Raw genomic sequence first — 23,114 nt, forward strand, 5'->3', positions numbered from 1 at the left:
GCATGCTGGGTACTCAAGCAGGCATCCATCTGCTCTTCACATTGGGAGTGACACAGTGGGGTGAAATAGCCACAAACATCTGACCTGCAATACCGCCCAGGTTCTTGATTAAGCAGTAGGTTGTAAGGCCAACAGCAGTCCACTGTGGGTATACGTACATGGCACCAGAGCAACCCATTCTTTTCTCTGCTCCACATGCTTCTGCCCCATCGCCTTCTACCTCCTTGAGCTGCACAAGCTTCTCCAAGCCCCTTGTTTGCCAGGCCACAGCTGGATACAGGGGCTTGACTGCTCCACAGGAGCTCGTAGGCCAATGGGAATTGAAGACTGGTTCACAAAGCAAAGTATTGTGATACAGGAACTCAGGAACACCTCTGGAGGGAGGAGGAGCAGACAGCTAAGATGAACCATCAAGAAACTGCCAGGCAAGGCTTGTCCTATCTTCTGAAGCAAGGTTATCAGTGAATGTGCATTTTGAGTCATAACTACATTTTTTGCTAACTTTTTATATTCTACCTCTTAAAAAAAATTAAATCCTTTGCCCTGCATTCCTCAAACAATGCGTTTCTAATTCTACATTTGTTGTATTCTGTGCAATTACATGAGATGACATTGGAGAAACTTTAGAAAAAGATAAGAAGAAATCATTCTGATTTGGTACAAAGACTGAGGAGGTAGCTGCTATCTTTCTTAGAATGCTGGCTAAACCTTTAGAATGTTTTTGCAAAGAAAATAAAGTTCTGACCTCTGATTTGGTACCTGAAGCGATCCAGAGCCCATTTGTGGCTGATTATGGTGCTCCAGGTTTAAATGCGTCCAGGCATCTTCATTTTTTTTCTTCTCCCAGCCCAGTGCTCGCGGAGGAATGAGCTAGCTCATAGGCAATCTGCTCATTAAACAGCTAAAAGTTCCTCCTGATAGTCTATGTTAGGTAAGATGCTCCCTTTCTTTTTATTTCTAAAAATACATTAGGTTTAAAAGTCTAGGAAATATTTTGACAGGAAACCCTAAGTTTATTTTAATCATCAATGAAAGTCTGGCTGTTGGTTTGAAAATGTCAACCCCCAGTGTTTGTTGAGTGTGGGCCTCTACCCTCATTTCCTTTTCTGCCAACTCTTTCCCGGACTCTTTTCCTATCCTGACATTCTGCTGCAATCTCACTCAGTCCACTCTTGGCCTTTTGGAAACCTGACATTCTATGCAAAACCAGGATATTTCGATCTAAAATATCTAACAATTTTGCTGCTGTTTAGTCACTCAGTCATGTCCAGCTCTTTGCAACCCCATGGACTGCAGCACGCCAGGCTTCATTGTCGTTCACTATCTCCCAGAGTTTGGTCAGATTCATGTCCATTGAGTCTATGATGCCATCCAATCATCTCATCCTCTATCTCCCCCTTCTGTTCCTGCCATCAATCTTTCCCAGCATCAGGGTCTTTTTCAAAGAGTCGGATCTTTGCATCAGATGGCCAAAGTATTGGAACTTCAACTTCAGCATCAGTCCTTGCAATGAATAATCAGGATTGATTTCCTTTAGGATTGACTGGTTTGATCTCCTTGCAGTCCAAGGGACTCTCCAGAGTCTCCTCCAGCACCTCAGTTCAAAAATATCAATTCTTTGACACTCAGCCTTCTTTATGGTCCAACTCTAGAATTTGTACATGACTACTGGAAAAGCCATAGCTTTGATGAGACAGACCTCTTTGTTGGCAAAGTGATGTCTCTGCTTTTTAATACGCTGTCTAGATTTGTTATAGCTTTAGCTTTTCTTCCAAGGAGCAAGCGTCTTTTAATATCATAGCTGCAGTCACCATCCGCAGTAATTTTGGAGCCCAAGAAAATAAAGTCTGCCCTTGTTTCTATTTTTTCCCCATCAATTTGCCATGAAGTGATGGGACTGGATGCCATGATCTTAGTTTTTTGAATGTTGAGTTTTAAACCAGCTTTTCACTCTCTTCTTTCATCTTCATCAAGAGGCTGTTTAGATGGGGGAGCAGAGGGCCCTGTGTCAGAACGTGGATGTGCCCATGTGCAGCCAGGCTTGGAAAGCCCCAGATGCAAGGGAGATTCTGACGTCTGCATCTAATTCTTTTTTTTAGTTAATTTTTTTATTGAAGGATAATTGCTTTACAGAATTTTGTTGTTTTCTGTCAAACCTCAACATGAGTCAGCTATAGGTAAACATATATCCCCTCCCTTTTGAACCTCCCTCCCATCTCCCTCCCCTTCCCACCCCTCTAGGTTGATACAGAGCCCCTGTTTGAATTTCCTGAGCCATACAGCAAATTCCTCTTGGCTATCTATTTTACATATGGTAATGTAAGTTTCCATGTTACTTTCTCCATACGTCTTACCCTCTTCTCCCCTCTCCTGATGTCCATAAGTCCATTCTCTCTGTCTGTTTCTCCACTGCTGTAAATAAATTCTTCAGTACCATTTTTCTAAATTCTGTATATATGTGTTAGAATACTATATTTATTTTCCTCTTTCTGACTCATATCACTCTGTATAATAGGTTCTAGGTTCATTCACCTCATCAGAACTGACTCAAATGCATCCCTTTCTATGGCTGAGTGATATTCCATTGTGTATATGTACCACAACTTCTTTATCTATCCTATGGATGGACATCTAGGTTGCTTCCATGTTCTAGCTATTGTAAATAGTGCTGCAGTGAACAATGGGATACACGTGCCTTTTTAAAGTTTGGTTTCCTCAGGGTATATGCCTAGGCGTGGGATTGCTGGGTGATATGGTGGTTTTATTCCTGGTTTTTTTTTAAGGAATCTCCATAGTGTCTGTCATAGTGGTTGTATCAGCTGACATTCCCATCAACAGTGCAAGAGCATTCCCTTTTCTCCACACCCTCTCCAGCATTTCTTTGTAGACTTTTTGATGATGGGCATTTTGACTGGTGTGAGGTGATATCTCATTGTACTTTTAATTTGCATTTCTCTAATAATGAGCAATGTTAAGCATCCTTTCATGTGTTTGTTAGCCATCGGTATATCTTCTTTGGAGAAATTTCTGTTTAGGTCTTTTCCCCACTTTTTGATTGGATTGTTTGTTTTCTGGTATTGAGTTGTATGAGCTGCTTGTATATTTTGGAAATTAATCTTTTATTAGTTGTTTCATTTGCTATTATCTTTTCTCATTCTGAGGTTTGTCTTTTCACCTTGCTTATAGTTTCCTTTGCTGTGCACCAGCTTTTAAGTTTAATGAGGTTTGACTTGTTTACTTTTGTTTTTATTTCCATTACTCTAGGAGGTGGGTCATAGAAGATCTTGCTTTGATTTATGCCATCAAGTGGTCTGCCTATGTTTTCCTCAAAGAGTTTTATAGCTTCTGGTCTTACATTTAGGTCTTTAATCCATTTTGAGTTTATCTTTGTTTATGGTGTTAGGAAGTGTTCTAATTTCATTCTTTTACATGTAGCTGTCCAGTTTTCCCAGCACCATTTATTGAAGAGGCTGTCTTTGCACCATTGTATATTCTGCCTCCTGTGTCAAAAATAAGGTGCCCATAGGTGAATGGGTTTATTTCTGGGCTTTCTATCTTGTTCCATTGATCTGTATTTCTGTTTTTGTGCCAGTACCATACTGTCTTGATGACTGTAGCTTTGTAGTATAGTCTGAAGTCAGGAAAGTTGATTCCTCCAGCTCCATTCTTCTTTCTCAAGACTGGTTTGGCTATTTGTGAAGTGTGAAATTTTTTGTTCTAGTTCTGTGAAAAATGCCATTGATAATTTGATAGGGATCACATTGAATTTGGTAGTATAGTCATTTTCACAATATTCATTCTTCCTACTCAGGAACATGGAATACCTCTCATCTGTTTATGTCATCTTTGATTTCTTTCATCAGTGTCTTATAATTTTCTGTGTACAGTTCTTTTGTCTCCTTAGGTAAGTTCATTCTTAGATATTAATTCTTTTTGTTCCAATGGTGAATGGGATTTATTCCTTAATTTCTCTTTCTAATTTTTCATTGTTAGTATATAGAAATGCAAGTGATTTCTGTGTGTTAATTCTGTATTCTACAACTTTGCTAAATTTGCTGATTAGCTCTAGTAATTTTCTATAATATCTTTAGGGTTTTCTCTGTACAGTATCATGTGATCTGCAAACAGTGAGAGCTTTACTTCTTTTCCAATCTGGATTCCCTTTATTTCTTTTTCTTCTCTGATTGCTGTAGCTAGGACTTCCAGAACTATGTTGAATAATAGTGATGAAAGTGGACACCCTTGTCTTGTTCTTGATCTTAGGGGGAATGTTTCGGTTTTTCAACATTGAGAATGTTTGCTGTAGGCTTATCACACATGACCTTTCCTATGTTGAGGTAGGCTCCTTCTATGCCCATTTTTTTGAAGTTTTAATTATAAATGGGTGCTGAATTTTGTCAAAGGTTTTTCTTGCATCTCTTGAGATTATCATATGGTTTTTATCTTTCAATTTGTTAATATGGTGTATCATAGTGATTGACTTGCATACACTGAAGAATCCTTACATCCCTGGAATAAACCCAACTCGATCATGGTGTATGACCTTTTTCATGTGTTATTGAATTCTGTTTGCTAAAATTTTGTTGAGGATTTTTGCATCTATGTTCATCAGTGATACTGGCCTGTAGTTGTGATACTGGCCTTTTCTGTGTTGTCTTTGTCTGGTTTTGGTTTCAGGGTGATGGTGGCCTCGTCAAATGAGTTTGGAAGTGTTCCTTCCCCTGCAATTTTTTGAGAGTTTTAGAAGGACATGCATTAGCTCTTCTCTAAATGTTTGATAGAGTTCTCCTATGAAGCCATCTGGTCCTGGGCTTTTGTTTTTTGGGAGAGTTTTGATCACAGCTTCAATTTCAGTGCTCGTAGTTGTGTTGTTCATAATTTCCATTTCTTCCTGGTTCAGGCTTGGAAGATTGAACTTTTCTAAGAATCTGTCCATTTCTTTCAGGTTCATAAAAGTCTCCTTTAATCCTTTGTATTTCTGCATTGTCTGTTGTAACCTCTTTTTCATTTCTAATTTTGTTGATTCTTCTCTTTTTTTCTTGATGAGGCTGACTAAAGGTTTATCAATTTTGTTTATCTTCTCAGAGAAACAGCTTTCAGTTTTATTAATCTTTACTATTGTTTCTTTCATTTCTTTTTCACTTATTTCTGCTCAGATCTTTATGATTACTTTCTTTCTACTAATTTTGGGTTTTTTTTTGTTGTTGTTGTTCTTCTTTTTCCAGTTGGTTTAGGTATAAAGTTAGGTTGCCTATTCGATGTTTTTCTTGTTTCTTGAGGTAGTATTATATTGCTATAAACTTCCCTCTTAGAACTACTTTTGCTGCATCCCATAGGTTTTGAGTTGTCATGTTTTCATTGTCATTTGTTTCTAAAAAGTTTTTGACTTTCCTTTTTATTTCTTTAGTAACCTATTGGTTATTTAGAAAAATGTTTTTTAATCTCCATGTGTTTATGTTTCTTAGTTTTTTTTCTTATAATCGATATCTAGTCTCATAGTATTGTAGTCAGAGAAGATGCTTGATATGATTTCAATTTTCTTAAATTTACTGAGGTTTGATTTGTGACCCAAGATGTGGTCTATCCTGGAGAATGTTCCATGTGCACTTGAGAAGAAGGTGTATTCTTCTGCATTTGGATGGAATGTCCTGAAGATATCAGTAAGATCTATCTAATCTAATGTATCATTCAAGACTTGTATTTCCTTACTAATTTTCTGTTTTGATGATCTGTCCATTGGTGTGAGTGGGGTGTTTAAGTCTTATACTATTATTGTGTTACTGTCAGCTTCTCCTTTTATGTCTGTTAGTGTTTGCCTTATGTATTGAGGAGCTGCTATGTTGGGTGCATAAATCTTTACAATTGTTATGTCTTCCTCTTGGATTGATCCCTTGATTATTATGTAGTATCCTTCCTTATCTCTTGTAATCTTCTTTGTTTTAAGGTCTATTTTTTCTGATATGAGGATTGCTACTCCAGCTTTCTTTTGCTTCCTATTTCCATGGAATATATTTTTCCACCCTCTCACTTTCAGTCTATAGGTGTCTTGAGGTCTGAAGTGGGTTTCCTGTAGACAGCATATATATGGGTCTTGTTTTTGTATCCAATCAGCCAGTCTGTGCCTTTTGGTTGAAGCACTTAATCCATTTACATTTAAAGTAATTATTGATATATATGTTCCTATTTCCATTTTCTTAATTGTTTGAGGTTGATTTTGTAGCTTTTTTCTTCTCTTGTATTTCTTGACTATATAAGTCCCTTTAATATTTGTTGCAAAGCTAGTTTGATGGTACTGAATTCTCTTAACTTTTGCTTGTCTGAAAAGTTTTTAATTTCCCCATCAATTTTGAATGAGATCCTTGCCAGGTACAGTAATCTTGGTTGTAGATTTTCCCTTTTAGTACTTTCAATATATCCTGCCATTCACTTCCAGCCTGCAGAGTTTCTGCTGAAAGATCAGCTGTTAAGCATATGGAGTTTGCCTTGTATGTTACTTGTTGCTTCTGCCTTGCTGCTTTTAATATTCTTTCTTTGTGTTTATTCTTTGTTAGTTTGATTAGTATGTGTCTTGGTGTGTTTCTCCTTAGGTTTATCCTATATGGGACTCTTCATGCCTCTTGGACTTGATTGACTATTTCCTTTTCCATGTTAGGGTAATTTTCAACTATAATCTCTTCAAAAATTTTCTCATACCCTTTCTTTTTCTCTTTTTTTCTTCTGCTGCTGCTAAGTCACTTCAGTCGTGTCTGACTTTGTGTGACCCCATATACGGCAGCCCACAAGGCTCCCCCCATCCCTGGGATTCTCCAGGCAAGAACACTGGAGTGGGTTGCCATTTCCTTCTCCAGTGCATGAAAGTGAAAAGTAAAAGGGAAGTCGCTCAATCGTGTCCGACTCTTCGTGACCCCATGAACTGCAGCCCACCAGGCTCCTCCATCCATGGGATTTTCCAGGCAAGAGTACTGCGGTGGGGTGCCATCACCTTCTCCGCTTTTTCTTCTGGGACCCTACAGTATGAATGTTGGTGCATTTGATATTGTCCCAGAGGTCTCTGAGACTACCCTCAGTTCTTCTCATTCTTTTTACTTTATTCTGCTCTTCAGAAGTTATTTCCACCATTTTATCTTCCAGCTCACTGATTCATTCTTCTGTTTCAGATATTCTGCTATTGATTCCTTCTAAAGTATTTTTAATTTCAGTAATTGTACTGTTTGTCTCTGTATGTTTATCTTTAATTCTTCTAGGTCTTTGTTAATTGATTCTTGCATTTTCACCATTTTGTTTTCAAGGTTTTTGATTATCTTTACTATCATTATTCTGAATTCTTTTTCAGGTAGTTTGCCTATTTCCTCTTCATTTATTTGGACTTCTGTGTTTCTAGTTTGTTCCTTCATTTGTGTAGTATTTCTCTGCCTTTTCATTACTTTTTAAAAAAACTTACTGTGTTTGAGGTCTCCTCTTCCCAGGCTTCAAAGTTGAATTCTTTCTTCCTTTTGGTTTCTGCCCTCCTAAGGTTGGTCCAGTGGTTTGTGTAAGTTTGTGTATAGGGTGAGATTTGTGCTGAGTTTTTGTTTGTTTGTTTTTCCTCTAAGGGCAAGTCTGAGTGAGGTGGTAATCCTGTCTGCCGATGATTGGGTTTTTACTTTTGTTTTATTTGTTGTTTAGATGAGGCGTCCTGCACAGGGTGCTACTGGTGGTTGGGTCTTGTATTCAGGTGGTTTCCTTTGTGCGAGTTCTCACTATTTGATCCTCTACAGGGTCAGTTCTCTGGTAGTCTAGTGTCTTGGAGTCAGTGCTCCCTCTCCAAAGGCTCAGGGCTTGATCTCTGGTCAGAACTGAAGATTCCACAAGTGGTTTGTTATGGCATTAAGTGGAATTAAAACAAATATCCAAAAAACAGGAAATCAAACGTGAACCCCAGACAAATGGCAGTTACAAAATCAGGCAAATAAGAACTAAAATAATGGAATATACACATATACATATATACCCATAAGCAAAGTCAAAACAGTCCAACAAAAATAAAGTACAGTGGATTGACCTGGTGAACAAAGGAAATAAAAAATTATATTTACCAGTTAAGAACAAAATTAACTAAAGGGAAAACTGGAAACAAAACTAAAGCAAGGTGTCAGGTGGGGAATAAAGCAATGAAAACAAAACTAACAAATTTATTGAGAGGAAAGGAAGGAAAGGAAAGAAAGAATAGATATGCAAAGTTAAATAGAGGTAGATGAAGATATATGTACATTAAAGATTAACTGCCAGGGGAAGAGAACAGTAGAAAAAGCAGACAAAGGAATAAGTGTAGAAAAATAATAGGTTTAAAAAATTAAAAATTAGAGTTAAAAAAAAAGAGAAAAGAGAAAAAAAAAAAAACAACTTCACAGAACTGCAAAAGCCCAACATAGAGGCAGAGGTTTATAGCAACAATAAAAAATGCAATGGAAGGGAAAAAAAGCTCAAAAGCTTAATTAGATTTCATAGTGCCAATAAAATTGACACTACAACAGAGTGGGGGTAAAGGGGAAAAAAAATCTGAAAGAATCTACAGAACAAGTCAAAACTTAATAATAGATGTTTTTCTTGAGTCACTGCTGTCAGAGTCCTTTCCCTCACTGGGAGTCACAGTCCACCTCACCTCCCTAGGATGCCCTCCAACACTGTGCTGATCTCTGAACCTGCTGTGGGGGCAGCTCAGGTTCTAATCTGGTCCTACTCCTGTGTGTTCTTGCCTTCAATGTCCACAGCTATCAGAACTAGTGTGTTTTCTTTTGTGGGAGCTCTCAGTGACCTTTTATATATTCCATATAGTCTGCCTAGTTGATCTTGTGGATTTAATCTGCAGCTTTACAGCTGGTGGGAAGGTTTTGTGTGTTCTTCCTTAGCCACACTGCCCCTGGGTTTCGATTGTGGTTTTATTTTCACCTCTGCATGTGGGTCGTCCACTGGGGTTTGCTCCTGTGTCTGCCCTGGAGGACTTGGGTTTACCCCTGTGAGGGTCAGGTGTGGAAGCGGTGCAGCTGCTTGAGTCGCAAGGGGTTCTGGCCACATCAGATACTCAGAGGAGTTGGAGGCTAGGGAAGCAGGAAATATAGTGCTTCAGAAACGTATGGCAACCAGTATTGGCCAATATGCTCCAGTATTCTTGCCTGGAGAACCCCTATCTCTGACAGAGAAGCCTGGCAGGCCACAGTGTACAGGGTTGCAAAGAGCTGGACACTACCGAAACCACCCTGAGCACATAGACACAAGACTCTTTTTGCCTGTGGCAGCTCTGCCCCAGTGAGAGCTGAACGTGAAGGTGGTGCGGCTGCTTGGCTTGCGGGGACCCTGGCAGCACCAAGTGTGCAGGGACACAGACTGCTTCCACCGCAGGAATTATGGCCCTTTCAGAGTCTTTTTTTGAGTCTCTTGTAGATGGCAACCGAAAGGCTTCTTTGGCCAGTCTTTTTCCATACCTCCACCCATTCAGGCACTTAGAGGGCTCCATTGCCTGGGGTCCTTCTCTGTTGTTCGGTGCATCAGGCACATAAAGGGGCCCCCCTGGCTGGGGTCCTACTCTGTAGGTTGGTGCATCAGTCACTTAAAGGAGCACCCTGGGTGGGATCCTACTATGTAGTTCAGTGCGTCAGGCGTTCGATGGGCCAGCCTCTCTATTGTTCAGCTACTGATGCTGGTGTGTGGGGAGAGAGAGGCTATGGTGATGGCTCCACCCACTACGGGTGACTCAGCAGTGTTGGCCTTGCTCCCATGGCTGCCCGGCTTTCCTCCACGAGCATTTCCCACCACAGTCTCCTCCCTCACATCCCCTTGGTCCATCTCTCAGCAGTCAACAGCAGCCCTCGCCTTGGGATTGTTCCACAATCCCTAAACTCCAGCTCCCAGCCGCTGCATCTTCCAGGGGACCTGCATGCCTGTCCTGGGTATGTATGGCTGCAGCAAGGACTGTCTGATTCTCATTCCATTTAGGTTGCCACGGATCACCTGTTTCACTCTCAGCCTTAAATGTTTCTCCTCTGACTCAGACAGTTGTCCCGATGTGGGGATCAGACCCCTGCTTCAGTTCCCCCACCCTCTGAGAGCAGGTCCAGTCCTACTAACACTCCTGTTTTTCCCCCTAGTTCCTTCCTACTACCAAGTTTTTTGTGGTTCTATAAATTCTTTTCTGCTGGTCACATACTCCTGTGTACTGTCAGCTGGTGTTCTGCATGCACTTCTGTGTCTGAAGATGTATTCCTGATGTGTCTGTGAAGAGAGATGCACTCCAGATCCACCTACTCTTCCACCATCTTGTTCTCTCCCTAATTCTTTTTAATTAGTGGTTTTTCCTCACCTTCCCAGCCCATTTTCAGCGCTTGTTGAGGATTTTTTCTATATGTAGCCCTAAAGATGAAGGCCCTGAAACCATCCCTGTGATGGACCCAGAGATCCAAAGAGGGACCTCCAGTGGCCCCAGGGGCTCCCAGGTGCAGAGCTCAGCCTGGGCAGCACAAGGTCAGTGTGATTCAGAGGGTCAGTTTTGTCCATGCTTGTCCACTCGAGCATGGCTGCCTGAATGCAGCAGGTCTGCCTGGAGAGCAGCTTCCCAGGGCCAGAACAAGGTGAAATGACATGAAATGACAGTCACTCCCCCAGGGCCATGTGGTTAGGCCATGACGAAAATAGAATGCAAACTCAGACCTGCCATCTCTAAGTGTATGAGAAAGCACAAGCCAGAAGTTCCTTCCAGATAGCTGGAAGGTCTGGAAATTAACAGAACCTAAAGGACACTTGTTCTGTACCAAGCAGGGTGTTTGCACAGCCACATTTTGTCCTCAAGCACCTCTGTGAAGTAGGGCTAACCCCACCTGTCATCCATTGAACAGATGAGGAACAGAGGTTCAAGCATGAATTACCACCCACAGTGCAGTCTCAGACAGCAATTGGCCAGCCTGGCCTGTCCAACCTGGCTCACTGTCCCTGTCACCACCTCCGTGGTATTATGCTCGATTGTCCAAGACTGACAGGGAGCTCTGTGGCAGTTACAGTAATGCCTGCCTCTGAGTAACCCTAATAACAAAAAGCAAATGATTTAATTGTTACTAAGTACAGATGGATAGAGGGTAGCTTCTTTCTAACACTGGAGTCCCTTGCCAAAAACAAAAACGAATATTTAGATTCCTTGTATCTGGAGATGGGGTGTCTCTCCCTGAGTTGTACCTGTGACACATGGAAGGCCTCCTTTCTCCAAGATTCCCTCTGTATGGGGTCCGGGCAGGCAGAGAGGGACTGAACTGTTGGAGGGGTGGGAAGACACAGAAGGGCCATGTGTTCAGCTTTGTGAGCCCAGGAGTTGCATCCAATGTATGTGTGTGGGGCCTGGGGCCTGGGGCCTGGGGCTGGATGCTTCTAGGGCCTCTCTGACTTGCACCACTTTGTAGCATTTCCATGCCCATAGCACATGCGGTCCTCACCAACCCCTGAGCCAGTGGTTGTATAGACCAGAGCACCAGGGCTTTGTCCATGTCCTTTAACCTCTTCAACTGTCCAACCCAGCTCTTCTCAAGTGTGTCCCTGAGTGCTGAGATGCTCCCCGCCGGGGGTCTCACCCCCAGTGGAGGCAGTCGCTATCTTCTGTAACTCAGTTCCTGCTTCCAGAGATAAGTCCACTGGACACTTGGGCCTCTCATGGAACACAGGGGCTTCACCTGAGGCTAGGCACCCTCCCCCAGACAGGCTTCGTGCCTACCTGCAGCTGGGTCCTAGCTCAGGCTTCCATAATGAAATGCCATGATCTGGGGGACTTAAGCTGCAAACACTGATTTCCCACAGCTCTGGAGGTCTGAGATCATGGTGCTCATGAGAGCTCCCCTCTTGGCTTACAGATGGCCACCTTCTTGTGTCCTCACATGTTGGAGACAGGGGTCTTTTGTGTCTCTTCCTTTTAAAAGAACACTAATGGCATCACTTGAACCTCACCCTTATGAACTCGTTTGACCTTGGTAACTTCCTGAGAGGGCCTGTCTCCAGAAACAGCCACCCTGGGGGCTATATGCGTTGAGGGGGTGGAGGTACACACCTTTAACACAGTGAGTCTGTATTTCAGTTTTCTGCTATGATGATCTAAGACCAGCTGACACTACAGGTCAAGCGTGTTTTGCCTTGGAAGTGAAGAGGGGAAATGCGGTGAGGTTTCAGGCTCTGTTGCTGTTGTTCAGTCACTAAGTTCTGTCTGATTCTTTGCGATCCCATGGACTGCAGCATGCCAGGCCTCCCTGTCCCTTACCATCTGCCAGTTTGCTCAAGTTCATGTCCTTTGAATCAGTGATGCTATCCAACCATCTCATCCTCTGTTGCCCCCTTTTCCTGCCCTCAATCTTTCCCACCATCAGGGTCTTTTCCCATGAGTTGGCTCTTCACATTAGGTGTCCAAAGTATTGGATCTTCAGCTTCAGCATTAGTCCAGTGAATATTCAGGGTTGATTTCCTTTAGAAATCAGGCTCTAGAGATAGTTGAATAATATAGTCCATCTCGAGGTTGTGAATGGAGCCTCAGAGCTATGCCTGTGCATGAACACAAGGGAGGGGAAAAACAGGAGAATGGGCTCTTCCTGGGTAATACACTCACCTCGGGCACCAAAACCATTCATCAAGGTAAGGAATATTCTAGTGCAATATAAAAAAATCAAAATTCATGCAAAAACTTCACAATGGACAATACATTAAAATTTTAAACCATGACAGAATCAGTGCTACTGATTTTTCCTTTTGTGTCAGACTCCACTGTGGCTTAGCACAGCACTGCTTCTAATACCTTCACATTGACCACCCCAAGTGAACTTTTGTCTGATTACATTTGCAGCTTCTGATAGTGGGTCCACAGGGCGCAGTGCATATAACTCCAAAAGAAGACAGGAAAGAATGTGTACGGCGCCTCCTATGTGATTCATCTCCAGAAACGTTCATGACCTAATCTGAGTTTGGGTGTTTGACTCTCTGAGAGCCACGAAGCACTTTGTAATGAGCTAGGGTGTGGAGGCAGGAAGGTGAGGAGCAGGCAGGCAGGAAGGTTGTCTGCAGTAATCTAAGATTCGTGTTCAGCACGTGGCTGTGGTCCACAGAATGCTTTCACACATGCTGTCTCCTTTCAGTCCATCTTCTGTGGAGCAGTGACTACTGTCTTGTTCCAGTCACAGGGATGTGGTACCTGATACCTGGTTGGCACTCGCTGCATGCACACTCTTTCTCTGTTTTGAAATGAATATTAGTATATGCCAGCAATACTCCCCAGGGGGAGGGAAGGAAGAACCCCCAAAAGGATTTTTTTAGCTTGAAACTGTCAACTCAGCTTCCACAGTTACTCTGCAAGGCTGATTTTGTCTCAAAGAAGTTATTTCCCAATGTTAGTGAGCATCCTCTTCCTCCTCTTTTTCTTCTTCTGAATGCATGCATTAATACATGAAGACATAGATGAACAAATCAATGGCAATCAATGGCAAGATAACCTTAAATAGAACTTGGAAGAAATTCCTCATATAGGAGATTTTAAAGGTTTTTACTTGGCTAAGGAAACATAATATATATCTTCAGTTCAGTTTAGTTCAGTTGCTCGGTCGTGTCCGACTCTTTGTGACCCCATGAACTGCAGCATGCCAGGCCTCCCTGTCCATCACCAACTCCCAGAGTTCACCCAAACTCACGTCCATCAAGTCAGTGATGCCATCCAGCTATCTCATCCTCTGTCATCCCCTTCTCCTCCTGCCCCCAAACCCCCACAGTGTCAGAGTCTTTTCCAATGAGCCAACTCTTCGCATGAGGTGCCCCAAGTATTGGCGTTTCAGCCACAGTATTGGAGTTTCAGCTTCAGTATCAGTCCTTCCAAAGAACACCCAGGACTGATCTCCTTTAGAATGGACTGGTTGGATCTCCTTGCAGTCCAAGGGACTCTCAAGAGTCTTCTCCAACACCACAGTTCAAAAGCATTAATTCTTCAGTGCTCAGCTTTCTTCACAGTCCAACTTTCACATCCATACATGACCACTGGAAAAACCATAGCCTGACTAGACGGACCTTTGTTATATATCATATATTTCACAAATGTATGAAAATATTCTATTGAGCATCTTGAGAAAACACTGGGAGGGGCTGGCATGAAGGTCGGGAGACCTGATGGACAGCATGATGTTCACACTCCAGGGTTTGGATGATGTGAAGCACGAATGTTATTTCTCTTGGTCTATCTGGCTAGAGACTGTCCCGCTGTTTTCCCCAGGCTAGTCTGTGCCATACACTCTGCAGGGAGCCAGTGTTGACCAACAGAGATAGCTCCTCTGGGTTTAGTTGTCAGAGGCCGTTGTTGACCCTGCACTAATTAATGAAGAAACAAAACACACAGAAAACCTTGATCCTTTGCCCATGTAGATTTTAAAACATCCAGCTTTCATTTTCTTTCTCTTTGACTTATAATCTTGGTGAGAATAGATGAGAGTATACATCCAAAAGTGCTTTTCTGATTAACTTACTTGTAGAAAGGTGAGCAGTCTTGTAGAAGCCTCTGATGAGGTGGATGAGCATGGTAGGAATGGATGTGAAGGCAAGAAGCTGCGGGCGGACTGCATCTGCTATTTTTCCTGCAAGGCAGGTTCTGTTTGATCGTCTGGTTTATCTGAGCCACAGACTCTGTGGATACAATTTAATTGGGAGTGCTTCTGGTTTTTGTAAGGATTAAGTTAAAAAAATTGCGTATGGGAAGAGTTGCTAACCTGTAGCCTCTTCTATGCATACAAAGGGAGGGGAGGGAGTCAACAGGCACTGAGAATTTTCCACATCCTCCTCTGTGGTGACTGCTTTTTATAGCTCAGTGAATTAAGAGGATGAAAGGACAAAGACAGAATGGGAAAAAATATTTACAAATCACATATCCAATAAAGGGAATGTGCCAAAAATATAGAAGTTGCTATAACTCTTTATTTATATGCATATCTTCCTGTATGGACTGTGGATCATATCTTATTATGTTTGTTTCACCATTACCTGAATATAGTAGGAGCTGTTGATAGCTCACAGACTTGGAGCCACATAGATTCACACTGGAGCTAGGTGCACAGTGAAAAGGGAAGATGAATTTGGTGCTCCAGTGAAAAGTGCATTCTAGTGCTGGATTCCCCGAGATCAGGAGAGATGGTCTGCAGCTCAGAGCAGTCATCATCTCATGGCCAAGTGGCGCCAAGAGTGTTCCTTAGCAAAGGGGAGAACCAGAGTAGCCTGCTTCTCAGGCTCATCCCCAGGCCCTGCCTAACCCTAATGAACAATCACTGGGGAAGGGCTCCCTCATGAAAAGATGAATTCCTTCATGTAGGATTGCTGTCACATTCAACACCAATCACTGTTGGATCTGTGCAAATGTACTATAGGGAAAAGCAGTAATTAAAAATAACACAAAGAGAAAGAGATAAAGATCAGACCTTTGAAAATCGTTGCCACATGGTCGAGTTATAATTAAGATGTTCACACACATGAATTTGTGGGGAAAAAAATGAGTTCTTTGAAATTAGACTGCAAAGCCTAGATGAAAGGGCTAAAAAATGAAAGAAAAGACAAAGAATAAATTAACAGAGTTGAGAAAAGAAATGGAGAAAGGAAAGAAAATAAAGACTAAAAAATGCTAAAAAAAAAAAAAAACTAGGAGAGAGAGATTCACTACAAAGAGAGCAAAGAATATGAATGACAAACTTGAGACTGATCAGCAAAATTAGATTTTTTGAAAGTGTTCAAATTGATTTTAGGGAAAATAATACACATGGAAATCAGACAAAGAAGAATATGCATAATACAAAGGAAAAGAAAGGATAGTATTTCCCTCTACCCCTAAGAAAAAGTCCAGAATATTTAAAGAAAAAATATTTAAAGATATAATTTAAGAAAACTTTCCTGAAGTAAAGCTATAGATCTATATATTTTAAAAGGTATTTTATCCAAGGGAAGAAATGGATTCAAATCTATAAAAAACAGAAAAAATCTGGATTGTGCTGGACATGATAGCTCTCAATGATCTCCCAGGAGCTGTTGTTCCACCATATGGAGAAGGACAGTCTCAGCACATAGTTGCAGGCCTTGATGATATGCGAGATATCACATACCCAGTTTTGCTTCTGCTGCTCACTCTCCTAGGTCTTGAGATCCTCTATCAGTTTGTCCTCCATGATGTTAGCACTGAGGTCAAAGAGACCCTCCAACATCTCGAAGAAGTTGAGGTAACCCTCATGGTCAGCCACTGCCTTACAGTAGTATTACCAGGTGGGCATTGGGCTGCCTGCAGGCTCTCCAGCAGTACTGATAAGTTGGCTGCTGACGAGCCCAGGGCAGTGGGCCAGGGGTAAGACAGCAGCAGTGCTTTACCCAGACAGCATGATAACTATACTCTGGACTGAATCCTGAATTTGCCTTGTTGGTTCAAATGATTAAAATCTACAGAAACTAAGACCCCCACCAGGTGGGGAATGAGGTTGACTCTTCTGATTTCAACCAGTTAAAGCCTGGACTCTGTTGATATATATCCCAATTCTATGCTGAATTCACCTCTGCTCAAGTCCCTTCATGAACATGCATATATCCTCAGCATAAAAATTCCCCACTTTTGCTTTTGGGGATACACTGCTTTGGGAAAGATCCCTAGGGTTTTCCTTACTTATTGTAAGAAATAATAATCCTTGCTTTCCAGCAAGGGGGGCAGGCGAGGGAAACAACAAATCCTAATAAATTATTGGACTTAAAAAAAGTTCTGTTGACATCTAGATTCCTCCCCTTTTCCCAAAACTCAAGTTACTTCAAAGTGATTAAAAATTAATTTAAATTATTTAGGAGTTTTAAAATTAATTATTAGTTAAATCATTAAAAACTGTTTAAATGTGCAATCCATAGAAAATTGGGTAAATCATAGGAGAAACATAAGTTTCATAGAATGAAAAACCTAATGTCTAATTGTGTAAAAGAAATTAGAAGAAGAAAAAATATAAGGTAAGTACCACTTCAATTCAGTTCAGTTCAGTCACTCAGTTGTGAGAAACATCTGAGGTAACAGGCAAGTTTGGCCTTGGAATACGGAATGAAGCAGGGCAAAGGCTAATAGAGTTTTGCCAAGAGAACACACTAGTCATAGCAAACACCCTCTTCCAACAATACAAGTACCACTTAGTACTTTGTAAAATAATGAAAAACTTTTTTAATTTAGAAGGATGATAATTATGCATTTATCTTCATACTATGAGGTTGATATTATTATTTCTGGATTATAGGATTAAAACAAAGGACAATGTGTATACTGCAAAATGGTGTTTAGAGGAAAATCTATGGCTGTTATGAAGCAGAAACTATTGAAAGTAAACTAAGTATGTACTCAGCTAAAATAGGCAGGAAAAAATATACACAGGCACATGCACACACTCAAACCTAGTAAAGCAGTGGGAAGGGCTGTGTAAAACTGAAAGCATATCTTCATGTGTGGTCTTAAAGGATGTTCCAACTTTATTTTTTACATGTAGCTGTCTAGTTTTCCCAGCACCATTTATTGAAGAGACTGTTTTCCCTCCATTGTATGATTTTGCCTCCTGTGTCATAGATTAATTGACCATAGGTTCATGGATTCATCTCGTGCTGTTCTATCCTATTCCATTGATTTATATTTCTGTCTTTATACTATTACCATACTGTTTGGATGAATGTAGCTTTGTAGTATAGTCTTAAGTCAGGGAGCCTGATTTCTCCAGCTCCATTTTTCTTTCTCAAGATTGCTTTGGCTATTGTGTCTTTTGTGTCTCGTACAAATTTTAAGAATTTTTTGCTCTAGTTCTGTGGGAAATGCCATTGGTAGTTTGATAGGGATTGCATTCAATCTGTAGGTTGCCTTTTGACAATAGTAATTCTGTCTATCCAAAAACATGTTATATCATTCCATCTGTGTGTGTCGTCTTCAATTTCTTTCATCATCATCTTATAGTTTTCAGAGTGTGAGTCTTTTGCCTCCTTAGGTAGATTTATTTCTAGGTCCTTTATTCTTTTTGATGTAATGGTAAATGGGATTATTTCTTTAACTTCTCTTTCTGATCTTTCATTGTTAATGTATAGAAATGCACAGATTTTGTGTATTAATTCTGTATCCTGCCGCATTACCAAATTCATTGATGAGCTCTAAAAGTTTCCTGGTAGCATCTTTAGGGTTTTCTATGTATAGTATCATGTCATCTGTAAAACAATGACAGTTTTACTTCTTCTTTTCCAATTTGGATTCCTTTTATTTCTTTATTTTTCTCTGATTGCTGTGACTAGGACTTCCATAACTATGTTGACTAAGAGTGGTGAGTGGACATCCTTGAATTGTTCTTGATGTTAGAGAAAATGATTTCATCTTTTCACTGTTTAGTATGGTGTTACCCTATCTGTTGAGTATGATGTTACTTATCAGTTCAGTTCAGTCACTCAGCTGTGTCTGACTCTTTGCGACCCCATGGACTGCAGCACACCAGGCTTCCCTGTCTATCACAAAATCCTGGAGCTTGCTCAAACTCATGTCCATTGAGTCGGTGATGCCATCCAACCATCTCATCCTCTGTCATCCCCTTCTCCTGCTGTCTTCAATCTTTCCCAGCATCAGGGTCACTTCCAGTGAGTCTTCACATCAGGTGGTTAAAGTATTGGAGCTTCAGCTTCAGCATCAGTCCTTCCAATGAATATTCAGGGTTGATTTCCTTTAGGATTGACTAGTTTGATTTCCTTGCAGTCCAAGGGACTCTCAAGAGTCTTCTCCAGCACCACAGTTCAAAAGCATAAATTCTTTGGTGCTCAGCTTTCTTTATGGTCCAACCCTCACATCCATACATGACTACTGGAAGAACCATCAGTTCAGTTCAGTTCAGTCACTCAGTCGTGTCCAACTCTTTGGGACCCCATGAACTGCAGCATGCCAGGCCTCCCTGTCCATGACCAACTCCCGGAGTTGACTCAAACTCAAGTCCATCGAGTCAGTGATGCCATCCAGCCATCTCATCCTCTGTCGTCCCCTTCTCCTCCTACCCCAAGTCCCTCCCAGCATCAGAGTCTTTTCCAGTGAGTCAACTCTTCCCATGAGATGGCCAAAGTACTGGAGTTTCAGCTTTGACTAAATGGACCCTTGTCTGCAAAGTAATGTCTCTGCTTTTCAATATGCTGTCTATGTTTTTCATAGCTTTTCTTTCAAGGAGCAAGTGTCTTTTAATTTTATGGCTATAATCATCTGCAGTGATTTTGGAGCCCAAGAAAATAAAGTTTGTCATTGTTTCCATTGTTTCCCCATCTATTTGCCATGAAGTGATGAGACCAGATACCATGATCTTAGTTTTCTGAATGTTGAATTTCAAGCCAGCTTTTTCACTCTCCTCTTTCACCTTCATCAAGAGGCTGTTTAGTTCCTCTTCTCTTTCTGCCATAAGGGTGGTGTCATCTGCATATCTGAGGTTATTGATATTTCTCCTGGCAGTCTTGATTTCAGCTTGTGATTCATCCAGCTGGCATTTTGCATGAAGTACTCTGCATATAAGTTAAATAAGCAGAGTGACAATATACAGCCTTGATGTACTCCTTTCCCAGTTTGGAACCAGTCCATTGTTCCACATCCAGTTCTAACTGTTGCTTCTTGAACTACATACAGATTTCCCAGAAGGCAGGTCAGGTGGACTGGTATTCCCATCTCTTGAAGAATTTTCCAGAGTTTATTGTGAATCACAATCAAGGCTTTAGTATATTCAGTGAAGCAGAAATAGATGTTTTTCTGGAATTCTCTTGCTGTTCCTATGATCCAGCAGATGTTGGCAATTAGATCTCTGGTTCCTCTGCCCTTTCTAAATGCAGCTTGAACATCTGGAAGTTCTCAGTGGAACATCTGGATATTAGCTATAGTTTTGTCATATATGACCTTTATTTTGTTGAGATATGTTCCTTCTGTGCCTACTTTCTGGAGTGTTTTTATCATAAATGAGTGCTGAATTTTGTCAAAAGCTTTTCTGCATCTATTGAGATGATCACATGGCTTTTATTCTTCAATTTGTTGATGTGGTGTATCACACTGATTGGTTTGCAGATATTGCAAAATTCTTGCATCCTGGAATAAAGCCATTGGATCATAGTATATGGTCCTTTTAATGTGTTGTTGGAGTCAAGTTGCTAGTTTATTGTTGAGAATTTTTGTGTTCATCAGCGATATTGGCCTATAATTTTTTTTTCCTTTTTTGTGGTATGTCTGGTTTTACTTTCTGGGTGATGGGGTTTTTATAGAATGAGTTTGGGAGTATTCCTTCCTCTGCAATATATTGTAATAATTTCAGAAGAATAGATATTAATTCTTATCTAAATGTTTGGTAGAATTTGCTGGTAAAGTCATCTGGTCTTGGACTTTCATTTGTTTGAAGTTTTTTAATCATGCTTTCAGTTACAGTATTTGTGACTGGTCTGTTCATATTTTCTATTTCTTCTTGTTTTAGTCTTGAGAGATTATGCCTTTGTAAGAATTTGGCCATTTTGTCCAGGTTGTCCACTTTATTGGCATACAGTTGCCATCTCCCAGAATAATGAAAATAAAAACAAAAATAAACAAATAGAACATAATTAAACTCAAAAGCTTTCGAATTGCAAAGGAAACCATAAACAAAATGAACCGATAACCTTTGAAATAAGAGAAAATATTTGCAAATGATATGAGGGACAAGGATTAATTTCCAGTTACAAACAGCTCATACAACTCAAGAAAAACAAAAACAAAACAAATGAAGCAACCCAATCAAAAAATGGGCAGAAGGCCTAAATAGATATTCTGCCAAAGAAGACATACTTGGCCTCAAGACCAAGAGGCATATGAAAAGATGTTAAACATTGCTAATTATTAGAGATTCAAATCAAAACTACAGTGATGACCATCATCAAAAAACCTACAAACTGTAAATGCTGGAGAGGGTGTGGAGAAAATGGAACCCTCCTACACTGTTGGTGAGAATGCATCAAAAAATTGGTGCAGCTGCTAAGGAGAACAGTTTGGAGATTCCTTAAAAAACTAAAAATAAAGCCACCATGCCTATGTGCATGCTCAGTCACTCAGTCATGTCCTACTCTTTGCAGCCTCATGGACTGTAGCCTGTCAGCCTCCTTTGTCCATGGGATTTCCCAGGCGATACTGGAATGGGTTGCCATTTCCTACTCCAGGGGACCTTTCTGACCCAAGGATTGAACTTGAATCGCCTGCATTGGCAGTCAGATCCTTAACACTGAGCCACAGAAACCAGAGCCAACATATGACCCTGCAATCCAACTCCTGGGCGTATATCTGGAGAAAAACTTGGTTCAAAAGTATACATGCACCCCAGTGTTCATTGCAGCACTGTTTACAAGAGCCAAGACATGGAAGCAACCTAAATGTGCATCCACAGATGAATAAAGAAGGTATGATACATATATACAATGGAATATAACTTAGCCGTTAAAAAGAATGAAATAATGCCATTTACAGCAACATGTATGGACCTGAAGATTATCATACTAAGTGAAGTTAAGTCAGAGAAAGACAAATATCATAAGATATCACTTATAGCAGAATCTTTAAAAAATTATACAAATGAACTTATTTACAAAAATAGAAATAGACTCACAGACTTAGGGAATGAACTTATGGTTACCATGGGGGAAGGGTAAGGGAGAGGGATAGATTGGGAGTTTGGGATTGATGTGTACATACTATGTTTAAAACAGATAACCAATAAGGGCCTACTGCACAGCACAGGGACCTCTGCTCAATATTCTGTAGTAACTTATATAAGAAAAGAATCTGAAAAAGAATAGATACACACACACACACATATATATATATATATATATATAACTGAATCACTTTGCTTTTCACCTGAAACTAACACAACATTGTTAATCAACTATCAGTTCAGTTCAGTCGCTCAGTCGTGTCCAACTCTTTATGACCCCATGAATCACAGCGCGCCAAGCCGCCCTGTCCATCACCAACTCCCAGAGTTCACTCAGACTCAACATCCATCGAGTCCGTGATGCCATCCAGCCATCTCATCCTCTGTCGTCCCTTTCTCCTCCTGCTCCCAATCCCTCCCAGCATCAGAGTCTTTTCCAGTGAGTCAACTCTTCGCATGAGATGGCCAAAGTACTGGAGTTTCAGCTTTAGCATCATTCCTTCCTAAGAAATCCCAGGGCTGATCTCCTTCAGAATGGACTGGTTGGATCTCCTTGCAGTCCAAGGGACTCTCAAGAATCTTCTCCAACACCACAGTTCAAAAGCATCAATTCTTTGGCGCTCAGCCTTCTTCACAGTCCAACTCTCGCATCCATACATGACCACAGGAAAAACCATAGCCTTGACTAAACAGACCTTAGTTGGCAAAGTAATCAACTATACTCCAATGTAAAATAAAAACTTTTTAAAATTGAAAACATAATTTAATTATATAAACAGCATAAATGGATTAATCCAAGAGATGATTCTTTTAACAATTAAATAGACAGTTGTTGTTGTTCAGTTGCTCAGTCTTGTCCAACTCTTTTCGACCCCATGAACTGGAGCATGCCAGGCTTCCCTGTCCTTAAATATTCCCTGGAGCTTGCTCAAACTCATGTGCATCGAGTCAGTGATAGCATCCAACTATCTTGTCCTCTGTCGTCCCCTTCTCCTACTGCCTTCAAACTTTCCCAGCATCAGGGTCTTTTCCAATGATTTGGCTGTTTGCATCAGATGGCCAAAGTATTGGAGCTTCAACTTCAGCATCAGTCCTTCCAATGAATATTCAGGGTTGATTCCCATTAGGGTTGACTAGTTTGATCTCCTTGCAGTCCAAGGAACTCTCAAGAGTCTTCTCCAGCACCACAGTTCAAAAGCATCAATTCTTTGGCACTCTCAGCTAATCTATGTTAGCTTGTTCCTTGGAAGAAAAGATATGACAAACCTAGATAGCATATTAAAAAGCAGAGACATTACTTTGCCAACAAAGGTCCATCTAATCAAAGCTGTGGTTTTTCCAGTAGTCATGTGAGAGTTGGACTATAAAGAAAGCTGAGCACCAAAGGACTGATGCTTTTGAACTATGGTGTTGGCG

This window comes from Capricornis sumatraensis, chromosome 5 (genome assembly GCF_032405125.1).
Source record: "Capricornis sumatraensis isolate serow.1 chromosome 5, serow.2, whole genome shotgun sequence".
Taxonomy (NCBI): domain Eukaryota; kingdom Metazoa; phylum Chordata; class Mammalia; order Artiodactyla; family Bovidae; genus Capricornis; species Capricornis sumatraensis.